This window comes from Bos taurus, chromosome 17 (assembly GCF_002263795.3).
Source record: "Bos taurus isolate L1 Dominette 01449 registration number 42190680 breed Hereford chromosome 17, ARS-UCD2.0, whole genome shotgun sequence".
Lineage (NCBI taxonomy): Eukaryota > Metazoa > Chordata > Mammalia > Artiodactyla > Bovidae > Bos > Bos taurus.
This window is the reverse complement of record NC_037344.1, coordinates 44230080-44243448: the sequence shown is the minus strand read 5'-3', so window position 1 is coordinate 44243448 and position 13369 is coordinate 44230080. Positions and strand designations below refer to the sequence as shown.

The 13369-nt window shown below is 39.0% G+C and overlaps 1 long non-coding RNA gene across 3 annotated transcripts in view; it reads left to right on the top strand.

Annotated features, from left to right (window-relative positions):
• Positions 1-13369, top strand: part of LOC132342602 (uncharacterized) — a 48101-nt gene that overhangs the window by 9261 nt on the left and 25471 nt on the right. Inside the window, exon 5 of one of the 3 annotated variants that reach the window (XR_009491050.1) lies at positions 12292-12519. The exons of 1 other annotated variant lie outside the window; for it this stretch is intronic. This is a non-coding gene — a long non-coding RNA (uncharacterized lncRNA). Of the gene's footprint in view, positions 1-78; positions 687-12291; positions 12520-13369 lie in introns of those variants that run through there. One more of the 3 variants, XR_009491051.1, reaches the window with a different exon arrangement.

Here is a 13369-nt window from a genome sequence, read left to right as displayed (position 1 = left end):
TTTGTTGAATGTCTGTCTGCATATTGGGTGCTTGTAGCTGTTGGAGACCAGTTCTTTGGCCCCTCCTTGGGTTCACAGAATTCCAGGGAGCAGGCCGTCTGGGGAACACCCTGGGAAAGCAATGCTGGACAGAAGAAGAGGGGATACCTTACATCCCAGGCAGAATGCTGTGAAGGACAGAGGAAGTGTAAGCAAGAGCTTCAAAGAGTGACTCAGCTGCCCTTCTTTTCTTGGAAGAAGGCAGGTGGTAGATGGGGGCAGGGAACGGGAAGACCCTCCCCACACACTGACTCAGAGGCAGTTGAGGCTGCCAGCCCTGCTAGAGGATTAGACCCTGTTCTCCTTCAAGCTCGGATGAGTTGCACTCCAGCTACAGGTCTTTCAAGGGAACAAAGCTGTACAGCCCCCTTCTCTGGGTCCTGTGCAGGGCCTCTGTGGCACATCTCCTTCATCACCCTGGGTGCCAGCATCACCACTCAGGGCCATGACCAGCATGTGGGTGCCCCACACTCCCTGAAGTCTGGATCTGTAAGGCCTAGGCTGGAGAACTTTACTGTCCAAATAAGGCCTGCACCGGGGGGAGGCAAGTGAGGAACCAAACAACTCAGTCATCAAGATAAATAGTATTTTAACACAGTCTTTTTATTTTTTATTTATTTATTTTTTAAATATAAATTTATTTATTTTAATTGGAGGCTAATTACTTTACAATATTGTATTGGTATTGCCATACATCAACATGAATCCGCCATGGGTGTACACATGTTTCCCATCCTGAACCCCCCTCCCACCTCCCTCCCCATACCATCCCTCTGGGTGATTCCAGTGCACCAGCCCTGAGCATCCTGTATCATGCATTGAACCTGGACTGGCGATTCATTTCACATATGATATACATGTTTCAATGCCATTCTCCCAAATCATCCCACCCTCGCCCTCTCCCACAGAGTCCAAAAGACTGTTCTATACATCTGTGTCTCTTTTGCTGTCTCACATACAGGGTTATTGTTACCATCTTTCTAAATTCCATATATATGCATTAGTATACTGTATTGGTGTTTTTCTTTCTGGCTTACTTCACTCTGTATAATAGGCTCCAGTTTCATCCACGTCATTAGAACTGATTCAAATGTATTTTTTTAATGGCTGAGTAATACTCCATTGTGTATATGTACCACAGCTGTCTTATCCATTCGTCTGCTGATGGACATCTAGGTTGCTTCCATGTCCTGGCTATTAGAAACAGTGCTGTGATGAACATTGGGGTACATGTGTCTCTTTCAATTCTGGTTTCCTTGGTGTGTATGCCCAGCAGTGGGATTGCTGGGTCATAAGGCAGTTCTATTTCCAGCTTTTTAAGGAATCTCCACACTGTTCTCCATAGTGGCTGTATTAGTTTGCATTCTCACCAACAGTGTAAGAGGGTTCCCTTTTCTCCACACCCTCTCCAGCATTTATTGCTTGTAGACTTTTGGATCGCAGCCATGCTGACTGGTATGAAATGGTACCTCATTGTGGTTTTGATTTGCATTTAAAAAACACATTTTTTTTTTTTTTTGCCAGAGAATTTACAATTAACACACACAAAAAATTTGAAGAGATGAGTACTACTGATTTTTGCTTTTGCTTCATGCTCAGAGGTGGCTGGGCAGTGGTGCTGTGCCCAAATAAGACCCACTTGACCTGGTGCAACCCTTCTCTCCTGCTGGTATTCAGTCAGGGACAAGGTGGGGACAGGGTCTTGGAGCCCAGAGACTGTTTACTGAGCATATGTGACTCTGTGAGGTGGGTATTTTGCCCTCATTTTCAAATGACAAGATACCCATCAGAAGGTTAAGTCACTGGTCTACAGTCACAGAACTGGCAGAGGGTGGATTTGAGGTGTGTGGTTGTCCTGTCACCTGGAAGCACCCTGAACTGAAGGGTGGGAGAGGAGGAGGGGAGTCCTGTGTAACCTGCATCCTCATCACTCAGGCCACTTTCCCGATGCTGGTCACGCTCCAGGTCCACTGTGGACACTGACGTCACAGACGAATGAGTGTCCCTGTGTTTGAGGAACCCATCTTCTCTGGAGTTGCTGATTCCTTACTCTGTGCAGAGCGTGAAAAAAATCAATCGGTTTATCTATTTTTATTGTTTAAAAAAAGCCTAGATATTTAACCAAAAATGTTTTAGATTAACATAATATTACATGCAAAAAGTTGAACAGACATACAAGTCCAAGAAAATGAAAGCACATTGTGAATGTTCTTGATGTTTTGATTCTCTATCTTTACAATTTATATAAAGTGCACGAATCTTTAGGGCTTACCTGATTTCTTCATGTGCAGGTACTGTGTCCTCACCACTTACAGCATGCTTGAAGGCTCTCTCATGCCCATGTCCAGTCATTATCCCTCCATGGTAACCACCCTTGATTTAAGTCACCAAACATTAGCTTTTCCTGTTTTTGCACTTGACTTGCCTTCTCAAAAGCTACAAGTTTCCCCCACCATAAGCTTCTAGAAGGTCTAATTTTCCCCTTCACATTTAGGTGTACAATTCATCTAGAAATAATTTTAACTTATGGTGTGAGGTATGAGGCGGGGCAGTGTCAGTTCCCTCCAGAGGATATCCAATTGGCCTACCTGATTTATTGCACAGTGTTTCCACTGCCACACTGCAGTGTCACTTTTTGTCTGAGATCAGATGATGGCACATGTGGGGGTCTGCTAATGGGTTCTCTGGTCTGTTGCTCCACTGGTCTGTTTGTCTACCTTTACACAAAACTATACTATTATAACAATCACTAAGTCAATGTTCAGTGTGTATCCTTCAATTTTCTTCCTCTTTGTGTTTGCTATGCTTCACCCTTTGCATTTTCACATGGATTTCAGAATCAGCTCGTTAATTTTGACAAAAATGCATCTACTAGGACTGTGAGATAGCACTGAATTTATAAATTTGGGCAATGCTTGAAAGCAATTTGAGTCTTCCAATCCACAAATACAAAATAGATCTTACTTGTTTAATTTCAAACCTTTATTTAGATTTATTTCTAATCATTTAATATTTTTGATGCTGTTGTCCATGATTCTTTTAGTTCCATTATCTAATTGTTTTGTAATATATAGAAATACAGTTGACTTTTGCGTATTGACATTCTACCTAGCAACTCTGCTAAATTCACTTAAATATGTAAGTTTTATTTGTAGACTTTTTTGGATTTTCTAAGTACATAAACATATTGTGTAGGAATGACTTATTTTTCTTTCTTTCCAACCTTATTTTTAAAAAAACATATTGTATGGGTTAGGACAAAAATATTTACAATGTTAAATTAAAGAGGTAATAGTTATAATTTTATTTATTGTATGCAGGGAGAGAGCATTAAATACTTCACTTGAAATGAAATCATGATGTTTGTGCAACATGACATGTCTATGATAGATTTCTTTTGTGGATATATATGCTTTGTCAGATTAAGGAAGTACCTGTGTATTACTAGTTTTAAGAGGTTTTGCTATAAATGCCTGTTTAATTTTGGCAGCTGTCTTCTGCACCTCTTGAGTTGGTTTTTCTCTTATTCTGTAACTGTTAGATCACAGTGGGTTTTGTTTGTTTTTTAACCATACTTGATCATGATGTAGTTTTTACATATCATTAGATTCCATCTAATTCACTTTTTAGGATTTTTGCATCTCTCTTCATGAGAAATAAATGTCTACATTTTCATTTTTTTCCCCTAATGTGTCTGTTGGATTTTGGCACCAAAGTTACGCAGGTCCCGTAAAAAGTATCAGGAAGCATTCTCTCACTTTTTCTATTACCTGGAAATTTTTATAGAACTGGAATTATTTCTTCTTTAAATCAGAAGAATTTACTAGTGAAGTCAGCTAGGCTTCAATCTCTTTGTGGAAAGGTTTTAGATTTTGGATTCAATGTCTTCAATAGATTTAGTACTATTTTTTAATTTCTTTTGCCCATTTTATTAATGTTGGGATTTCTAAGGAATTTGTCCTTATCATCTAAACTATCAAATATGTTTGCCTATTGCATAACCTTCTAATACATTTATTTTCTTTCATGTAAAATCTTGTTGTGATATCCCTTTTCATACTGGTTACTGGCAAGGTATTTTTTTCCTCTTTCTTGATCAGAAGTGAATTAATCAAAGAATCAACTTTCTGTGGTACTTTCTCTCTTGTACGTATGGTTCCTGTTTAATCAATGTCTGATCTTCCTTATTGCCTTCCTACTATGTTCTTTGAGTTTGCTTTTCTTTTGTGACTTCCTAAAATAGAAGGCTAGATAATTAGTTTTCAACCTTTTTCTTAATAAAGTTATGCATTTTCCTTCAAACATGTTTTAGCATTGTATTTTACCATCATCTGTGTAAAAATATTTCCTAATTTCTGAAATTTCTCAATCTAAAAATACTACTTTTGTAATTAAGAAATACCTGAGAGGAAAATACTTTGAGACAAGTATTTGTTCCTCGTAACATTTTTGTTTACAAGTTTTAGCGTTCATTAATTTCTGCCTGAAACAATCCTTACTATAGTGGCTGCCTAATGACAATCTTCCAACTTCATCATTTCTTCTGTATATCATGGGAATTCTACCATCATAAATGGTTTCTCTCCTGCCCTTCCCTGTTATTTCAGTGCAACCTATTTATCTTTACTATTTTTTTTCCTGTGTTGCATTATTTTCTTTCAAGTAATTTCTTTTGTAATTTAGGCTTCATATTTTTGTTCCAGTTGTTACTTTTATATCATCTTCCAGTGCTCTGAATCTCATGTTTCTCTACCTTTTATTATCAGCAGCCTAAGAATTAAAGAGGTATCCTTTGATTTCCTATTAATGGAAGTATCTTATTTCCCTCAACCCTCTCTTTCCTCTTTCTATGCTTACTCATGTTTTTACTTTACCAGAATATATTTTTGTATAGTATTCTTCCATCTGCTCAACCCTCATTTTAGTCTTAGATGTGAAATTAAATATTTTAAATGCTCACCATCAATCCTTTAGCTGGATGAAGCTCAACCTCTAGTATACTCCTCAGAAAATTGGTTTTTGTATATGGTATAAGTATAGACCAAGATACATATACATTTTTCTCAAATAGATGTGCAAGTGATTCAGCACCATTTTTTAAAGACTATCCTTTTTCCAATGAATTGTTTTTGTAATTTTGACAAAAATCAGTTCACTGTGTAGTGGGTAGTTTTATTCAGGACTCTCTTCTGTTTTACTAATCGATATGTCTGTCCTTTCAGAAGTCCATACTGTTATAGCTACTGTAACTTTATGATAGGCCTGGAAATAAAATAGTGTATGTTTTGGACTGTTTTTCCTGTTCAAAACTGTGAGTATTCTAGTTCCTTTGCTATTTCACATATGTTTCAGGATGTTTGTCAGTTTTCACAGAAGATCTTCCTGGGAATTTGATAGGAAAGGGATTGAATCTAAAAATTAGTGTGGAGAACACTGACACTTTAACAACATTGACTCTTTCAGTCCATTAACAGGGCACATCCTTTCAGTATCTAGGTCATTGTTACTCTGCTGGGGACCAGCCCCGGCTGATCCAGGGTATTCGAAGGAGAGACGGCGTAGGCGAAGATCAGGAAACAATTGCTTAATTAAATGTTAATTAAGGATATAAAGAGTAATAGAATGAGGATAGCTCAGTAAAATTCAGTGAAAAGAGGCTGAAATAAGGATAGCTCAGTGAGGAAATTCAGTGGAGAAAAGAGGCTGAATAATTCAGCCAGAAGGTAAGAGAAAGAACAACATGGGGAGACCAAGTTTTGGTGAGCAAGGCCCGCACTTTATTTTCCAAAGTAGTTTTTATACCTTAAGTTATGCATAGAGGATAATGGGGGAAGGGATAGAGTCAGGCAGCAAGCCAGGCTTTCTTCCTGCAAACTTATCATATGCAAAAGCTTAGGTGATTTGCATCATCTTCTGGCCCGGAGGCCTGTTAACATTTTAAGACCCTTTCTTCAGAAAACTTATTTTTCTCTAAAGGTGATTGGTCAGGAGCCACCCTCCAAAAGCATTAGATAAAGTTGCATTCCTACAGAGCAAAGGTGTGGTGGGCTATAACAAGAAAAAGAATTAACAGGTTACAAACATTAAAGCTACTACTTACACCAATTATATTAATCAATACACTGCCAGGGACACAGCAGGTAAGGGATATGGAAACTTAGCAGCAAACATTGGCCCAACAAGTGAAAATCCCTCACCAATACAATTTCTAATCAATCTTTTAACTACTCAAAAGAATCTGTGTTTAGACAGTTTAGAACATCTCCTGCCTCTCACAGTTGGGAGGCTCTGAACAATCACATGTGGCCGGAAAAACCTATTCAGGCAGGCTAGAGGATTTCCAAAGGAGTTTGTAGGTTAAACACTGTCACACCCAGGAATTATTAACTGGAACTGTAAGCTAACTCTTTTTTCAGAGAGGTAGTGGGGGACAGCCCCCCGTAAAGTCAGAGGTGTAGGTGAAGGCACAAAGCAGAAAGTAGGCAGACTCTGGTTTTGGGGGTATATGCTCGAGAATTTCCAGGGGGACTCCTGAGACTCGATCCCGCCTTTGCATATGCCGAGCCTCCTTCCTCATGACCTTTGTCATGGGCGGAGTTCCTCACTGGCTCCCAGCAGTGATAGAATTCCAGTTGAGCTATTCCAGATCCTGAAAGATGATGCTGTGGAAAGTGCTGCACTCAATATGCAATATGCACTCAATATGCAATACGCCGGCTCCCGGCATTACTCCCCTCTTCATTGCTGTTCTCAGCATTTCACTTGACTTACATTTAATTATTCCATGTTTTCTGGTCCTGTCGTAAATAGTGGTGCATTTAACTCAAATTTCCCATTGTATATTCCAAGTATGTAAAAACAGAACTGAGTTTTGAATGTTGATTTTATTATTTTTTTAATTTCTATTTTTTAATATAAATTTATTTTAATTGGAGGCTACTTTACAATATTGTATTGGTTTTGCCATACTTCAACTGAATGTTGATTTTATATTTTGCTATCTTGCTTAATTGACTTGTTATGGTGGATTTTTTTTGGTAAAGTTTTAAAAGGAGTTTTCTTGAAGACAGTCATGCTGTCTTTCAGTATGGTTGTTATTCTTTCTTTCTAATATCTACCCTTTTTTCTTTCTTGCCTAATGCAATCAGCTAAGTCTTCTAGTACAATGTTGAAACAGAGTGGTGAGAGTGGATATAGTTTACTTGCTCTCAATTTTAGGGGAAGCTGTTTATTTTCACCCTTACATGAACTACAGACATTTTCCAGATGTGCTTCATTAGTTTGAGGAAGCAACTTCTTATTCCTGATTCGCTGTTGTTGTTGTTGTTTTTTTAACATTACACATGAGGTTTCTATTTAATTTTTTTGGGCTGCATTGAGTCTTTGTTGCTTTGTGCCGCCTCTCTCTAGTTGCAGTGAGTGGGGGTACTCTTCACTGTGGTGTGAGGGCTTCTCATTGCAGTGATTTCTCTTGCTGTGGAGTACAAGCTCTAGGCACATGGGCTTCAGTAGTTGCAGCTCACAGGCTCTAGACCATGGGCTCAATAGTTGTGCTGCACAGGCTCATTTGCTCTACAGCATGTGGAATCTTCCTGGATCAGGGATTAAACCCGTGTCTCCTGCACTAACAGGCAGATTCTCATCCACTGCACCACTAAAGAAGTCCTGCTGAGGTGTTTCTTTTTTTGTTTATTTTTTTAATGGGTGCTGTGGAACTTGAACAGATGCTTTTACTACACCTATTGATGTGATCATGCGATTTTTTGTAGTTATTCCAGTATGAATTAGTGATCGAATTCTGAAATTGAATCAGCTTCCTATTCCCAAGATAAACTCCAGTTTATCTTCTTGTATTACCCTTTACATATTTCAGGAGTAAATTAACTAATATTGAAGATTTTTACATCTGTGTTCATAAAGAACATTTGTAGAATCTTTCATTAAAAAATCAGAGTAATGCTAATTTCAGAAAATGAGTTAATATTTATTTGTCATCTATTTTCTGAAAGAGTTTGTATAGAATTGGAATTACTTCTATCTTAAATGTCTGATAGCAATGACCAGTGAAATGACCTGAGCTTGGATATTTTTTTGTTCAGTTCAATCGCTAAGTCGTGTTCGACTCTTTGCGACCCCATGAATCACAGCATGCCAGGCCTCCCTGTCCATCACCAACTCCCGGAGTCTACTCAAACTCAAGTCCATCCAGTTGGTGATGCCATCCAGCCATCTCATCCTCTGTCGTCCCCTTTTCCTCCTGCCCCCAATCCCTCCCAGCATCAGGGTCTTTTCCAATGAGTCAACTCTTCACATGAGGTGGCCAAAGTATTGGAATTTAAGCTTTAGCATCAGTCCTTCCAAGGACAGAACACCAAGGACTGATCTCCTTTAGGATGGACTGGGTGGGCCTCCTTGCAGTCCAAGGGACTCTCAAGAGTATTCTCCAACACCACAGTTCAAAAGCATCAATTCTTTGGCGCTCAGCTTTCTTCACAGTCCAACTCTCACATCCATACATGACCACTGGAAAGACCATAGCCTTGACTAGACGGACCTTTGATGGCAAAGTAATGTCTCTGCTTTTTAATATGCTATCTAGGTTGGTCATAACTTTCTTCCAAGGATTCATTACTACTTCCAAGGAGTAAGTGTCTTTTAATTTCATGGCTACAGTCACCATCTGCAGTGATTTTGGAGCCCCAAAAAACAAAGTCTGACACTGTTTCTCCATCGATTTCCCATGAAGTGATGGGACCAGATACCATGATCTTAGTTTTCTGAATGTTGAGCTTTAAGCCCACTTTTTCACTCTCCTCTTTCACTTTCATCAAGAGGCTTTTTAGTTCCTCTTCACTTTCTGCCATAAAGGTGGTGTCATCTGCATATCTGAGGTTATTGATATTTCTCCCAGCAATCTTGATTCCAGCTTGTTGCTCCTTCCAGCACAGCGTTTCTCATGATGTACTCTACATAGAAGTTAAATAAGGAGGGTGAGAATATACAGCCTTGACGTACTCCTTTCCCTATTTGGAACCAGTCTGTTGTTCCATGTCCAGTTCTAACTGTTGCTTCTTGACCTGCATATAGGTTTCTCAAGAGGCAGGTCAGGTGGTCTGGTATTCCCATCTCTTGAAGAATTTTCCACAGTTTATTGTGATCCACACAGTCAAAGGCTTTGGCATAGTCAATAAAACAGAAATAGATGTTTTTCTGGAACTCTCTTGCTTTTCCACGATCCAGCGGATGTTGGCAATTTGATCTTTGGTTCCGCTGCCTTTTCTAAAACCAGCTTGAATATCTGGAAGTTCACAGTTCACATATTGCTGAAGCCTGGCTTGGAGAATTTTAAGCATTACTTTACTAGCGTGTGAGATGAGTGCAATTGTGTGGTCATTTGAGTATTCCTTGGCATTGCCTTTCTTTGGGATTGGAATGAAAACTGACCTTTTCCAGTCCTGTGGCCACTGCTGAGTTTTCCAAATTTGCTGGCATATTGAATGCAGCACTTTCCCAGCATCATCTTTCAGGATTTGAAATAGCTCAACTGGAATTCCATCACCTCCACTAGCTTTGTTCATTGTGATGCTTTCTAAGGCCCACTTGACTTCATATTTCAGGATGTCTGGCTCTAGGTGAGTGATCACACCATCGTGATTATCTTGGTCATGAAGATCTTTTTTGTACAGTTCTTCTGTGTATTCTTGCCACCTCTTCTTAATATCTTCTGCTTCTGTTAGGTCCATACCATTTCTGTCCTTTATCGAGCCCATCTTTGCATGAAATGTTCCCTTGGTATCTCTAATTTTCTTGAAGAGATCTCTAGTGTTTCTCATTCTGTTGTTTTCCTCTATTTCTGTGCAGTGATCGCTGAGGAAGGCTTTCTTATCTCTCCTTGCTATTCTTTGGAACTCTGAATTCAGATGCTTATATATTTCCTTTTCTCCTTTGCTTTTCACTTCTCTTCTTTTCACAGCTATTTGTAAGGCCTCCTTAGACAGCCATTTTGCTTTTTTGCATTTCTTTTCCATGGGGATGGTCTTGATCCCTGTCTGCTGTGCAATGTCACGAACCTCTGTCCATAGTTCATCAGGCACTCTATCAGATCTAGTCCCTTAAATCTATTTCTCACTTCCACTGTATAATCATAAGGGATTTGATTTAGGTCATACCTGAATGGTCTAATGGTTTTCCCTACTTTCTTCAATTTAAGTCTGAATTTGGCAATAGGGAGTTCATGATCTGAGCCACAGTCAGCTCCCAGTCTTGTTTTTGCTGACTGTATAGATCTTCTCCATCTTTGGCTGCAAAGAATATAATCAATCTGATTTCGGTGTTGACCATCTGGTGATGTCCCTGTGTAGAGTCTTCTCTTGTGTTGTTGGAAGAGGGTGTTTGCTATGACCAGTGTGTTCTCTTGGCAAAAGTCTGTTAGCCTTTGCCCTGATTCATTCCATACTCCAAGGCCAAATTTGCCTGTTACTCCAGTTGTTTCTTGACTTCCTACTTTTGCATTCCAGTCCCCTATAATGAAAAGGACATCTTTTTTTGGGTGTTAGTTCTAAAAGGTCTTGTAGGTCTTCATAGAACCATTCAACTTCAGCTTCTTCAGTGTTACTGGTTGGAGCATAGGCTTGGATTACTGTGATATTGAATTGTTTGCTTTGGAAATGAACAGAGATCATTCTGTCGTTTTTGAGATTGCATCCAAGTATTGCATTTTGGACTCTTTTGTTGACCATGATGGCTACTGCATTTCCTCTAAGGGATTCCTGCCCACAGTAGCAGATATAATGGTCATCTGAGTTAAATTCACCCATTCCAGTCCATTTTAGTTCACTGATTCCTAGAATGTCGACGTTCACTCTTGCCATCTGTTTAACCACTTCCAACTTGCCTTGTTTCATGGACCTAATATTCCAGGTTCCTATGCAATATTGCTCTTTACAGCATCGGACCTTGCTTCTATCACCAGTCACATCCACAACTGGGTATTGTTTTTGCTTTGGCTCCATCCCTTCATTCTTTCTGGAGTTATTTCTCCACTGATCTCCAGTAAGCATTTTGGGCACCTACTGGCTTGGGGAGTTCCTCTTTCAGTATCCTATCACTTTGCCTTTTCATACTGTTCATGGGGTTCTCAAGGCAAGAATACTGAAGTGGTTTGCCATTCCCTTCTCCAGTGGACCACATTCTGTCAGACCTCTCCACCATGACCCATCTGTCTTGGGTGGCCCCACACGGTATGGCTTAGTTTCATTGAGTTAGACAGGCTGTGGTCTGCGTGATCAGATTGGCTAGTTTTCTGTGATTATGGTTTCAGTGTGTCTGCCCTCTGATGCCCTCTGGCAACACCTACCATCTTACTTGGGTTTCTCTTACCTTGGACGTGGGGTATCTCTTCACAGCTGCTCCAGCAAATCACAGCCGCTGCTCCTTATCTTGGATGAGGGGTTATCTCCTCACAGCCACCCATCCTGACCTTGAATGTGGAGTAGCTCCTCTCGGCCCTCCTGTGCCCGCGCAGCTGCCACTCCTTGGACGTGGCATTGATCCATTTTTTTGTTGGGGGATTTTAAACTGAATTTAATTTCTTTAATTAATGTAGCACTATTTGGATTACCTTTATTGGTAGTTTCTACCTTTCAAAAATTTAGTCCATTTTACCTGTTGTCAGATTTGTGTTTTGCATTGTTTATTCCCTTCCTTTTTTCCCCATTTGTTTGTTTGTTCTATTGGTCTCTGGTCTTATCCTTACTATTTCATTCCTATTTACCCTGGGATCTACTAGTTTTTTTTCTTGTTTCTTATGGTGGGATTTATTGATGTGAGATCCTTATTCTTTTTTAATGCGAGCATTTAGTGATATTCTCTCTATGCACTGCTTTATCTGCATCTCAAAAAAAAAAATCAATGTTGTATTTTAACTTGTGTATGTTTATTTTCCATATTTTTCTTGAAATATCTAGGACTGGAATTCTGTTCATTTCCAAGTGTTTGGGGATTTTCCTGTTCTTTTTGCAATTGGTTTCTTGTAAAGCTGCATTACAGTCTGAAGACATCTTGTATGATTTCAATTATTTGAAAAATTTTATAATTAATGTCCCAGGATATAGTCTGTATTGATTAATGCTTCATGTGCAATTGAAAAGAATGTGTGTTCTGCTGTCAGATGTTTTAGATGTGCCTACCAAGTTTAGTTTGTGATGGCATTACCCAGTGCTTCCACAGTCTTGTTTGTTTTTGGTCTCCAAGTTATGCTGCTGCTGCTAAGTTGCTTCAGTCGTGTGCGACTCTGTGCGACCCCAGAGATGGCAGCCCACCAGGCTCCCCTGTCCCTGGGATTCTCCAGGCAAGAACACTGGAGTGGGTTGCCATTTCCTTCTCAACCAAGTTATGCTACTGAGAAATAAATGTTGAAGTGTCCAACTAAACTGGTAAGAGTATATAAAGCTTTGTTTTTGCATGATTTTGATGCTTTAAGTGCCTGCACATGTAGAATCATCTTTTTGGTAAAATTATATTTTTCATTATATAAGGTATTTATATATTCCTGATAATTTCCTTTGCCCTGAATATATGTTTACTCTGCTCTGAATATATATTCATTTCCAGAAAAGGGTGTCAGCTTTTAGACTGGGAAATAGGGTAAAGATGACTCAATCTGATCTGTATTTCAACTAAGGTTTGTTGAAGCTTTTGGTTGATTCACTGCAAAACTGCCTTCAGATATTTTGAGGGCAGGTCAATCTGAGCACAGAGATGTAGAGGTCTGCTTGTGCTCACAGTCAAACTGACAGCTTTCATAGCTGTACAAAACATCTTGCCTTAAAGCCTGTAGTTTAAGTATTTATCTATAGTTTATTTTGGTTTTTCTAAATAGACAACCACATCTCCACACAATTGGATTTTTGTTTCTACCCCAAACCCCAATTCCTTACAATTTTTTGTTCTCACATATTGACTAGAACTGCCATTAGATTGCTCAATAAAATTGATGAGCATGCTTTAAATGTTCTTAATTTAAAGGTATACTGTTTAAATTACTGTTTTATCATAAAGTATGACATTTTTCAGTTTTGGGAACATACTACTTGCAAAGGATTTAACTTCTATCTCTAACTTAATAATAATTTAAAATCACCTATGGGAATTATAGCCCATCAACTGATTTATCTACACACACTGAGATACTACTCATGGCTTCCCCCCCACCTAGTGATTAATTTTACAAAAAGATTTTTAAATATTAAATCTTCCAAGCATCCTAGTAAGTTTTAATTCGGATCAGATTCAGGTGCACATAACAGAACCAAGTCTCCTCCCAAAAACA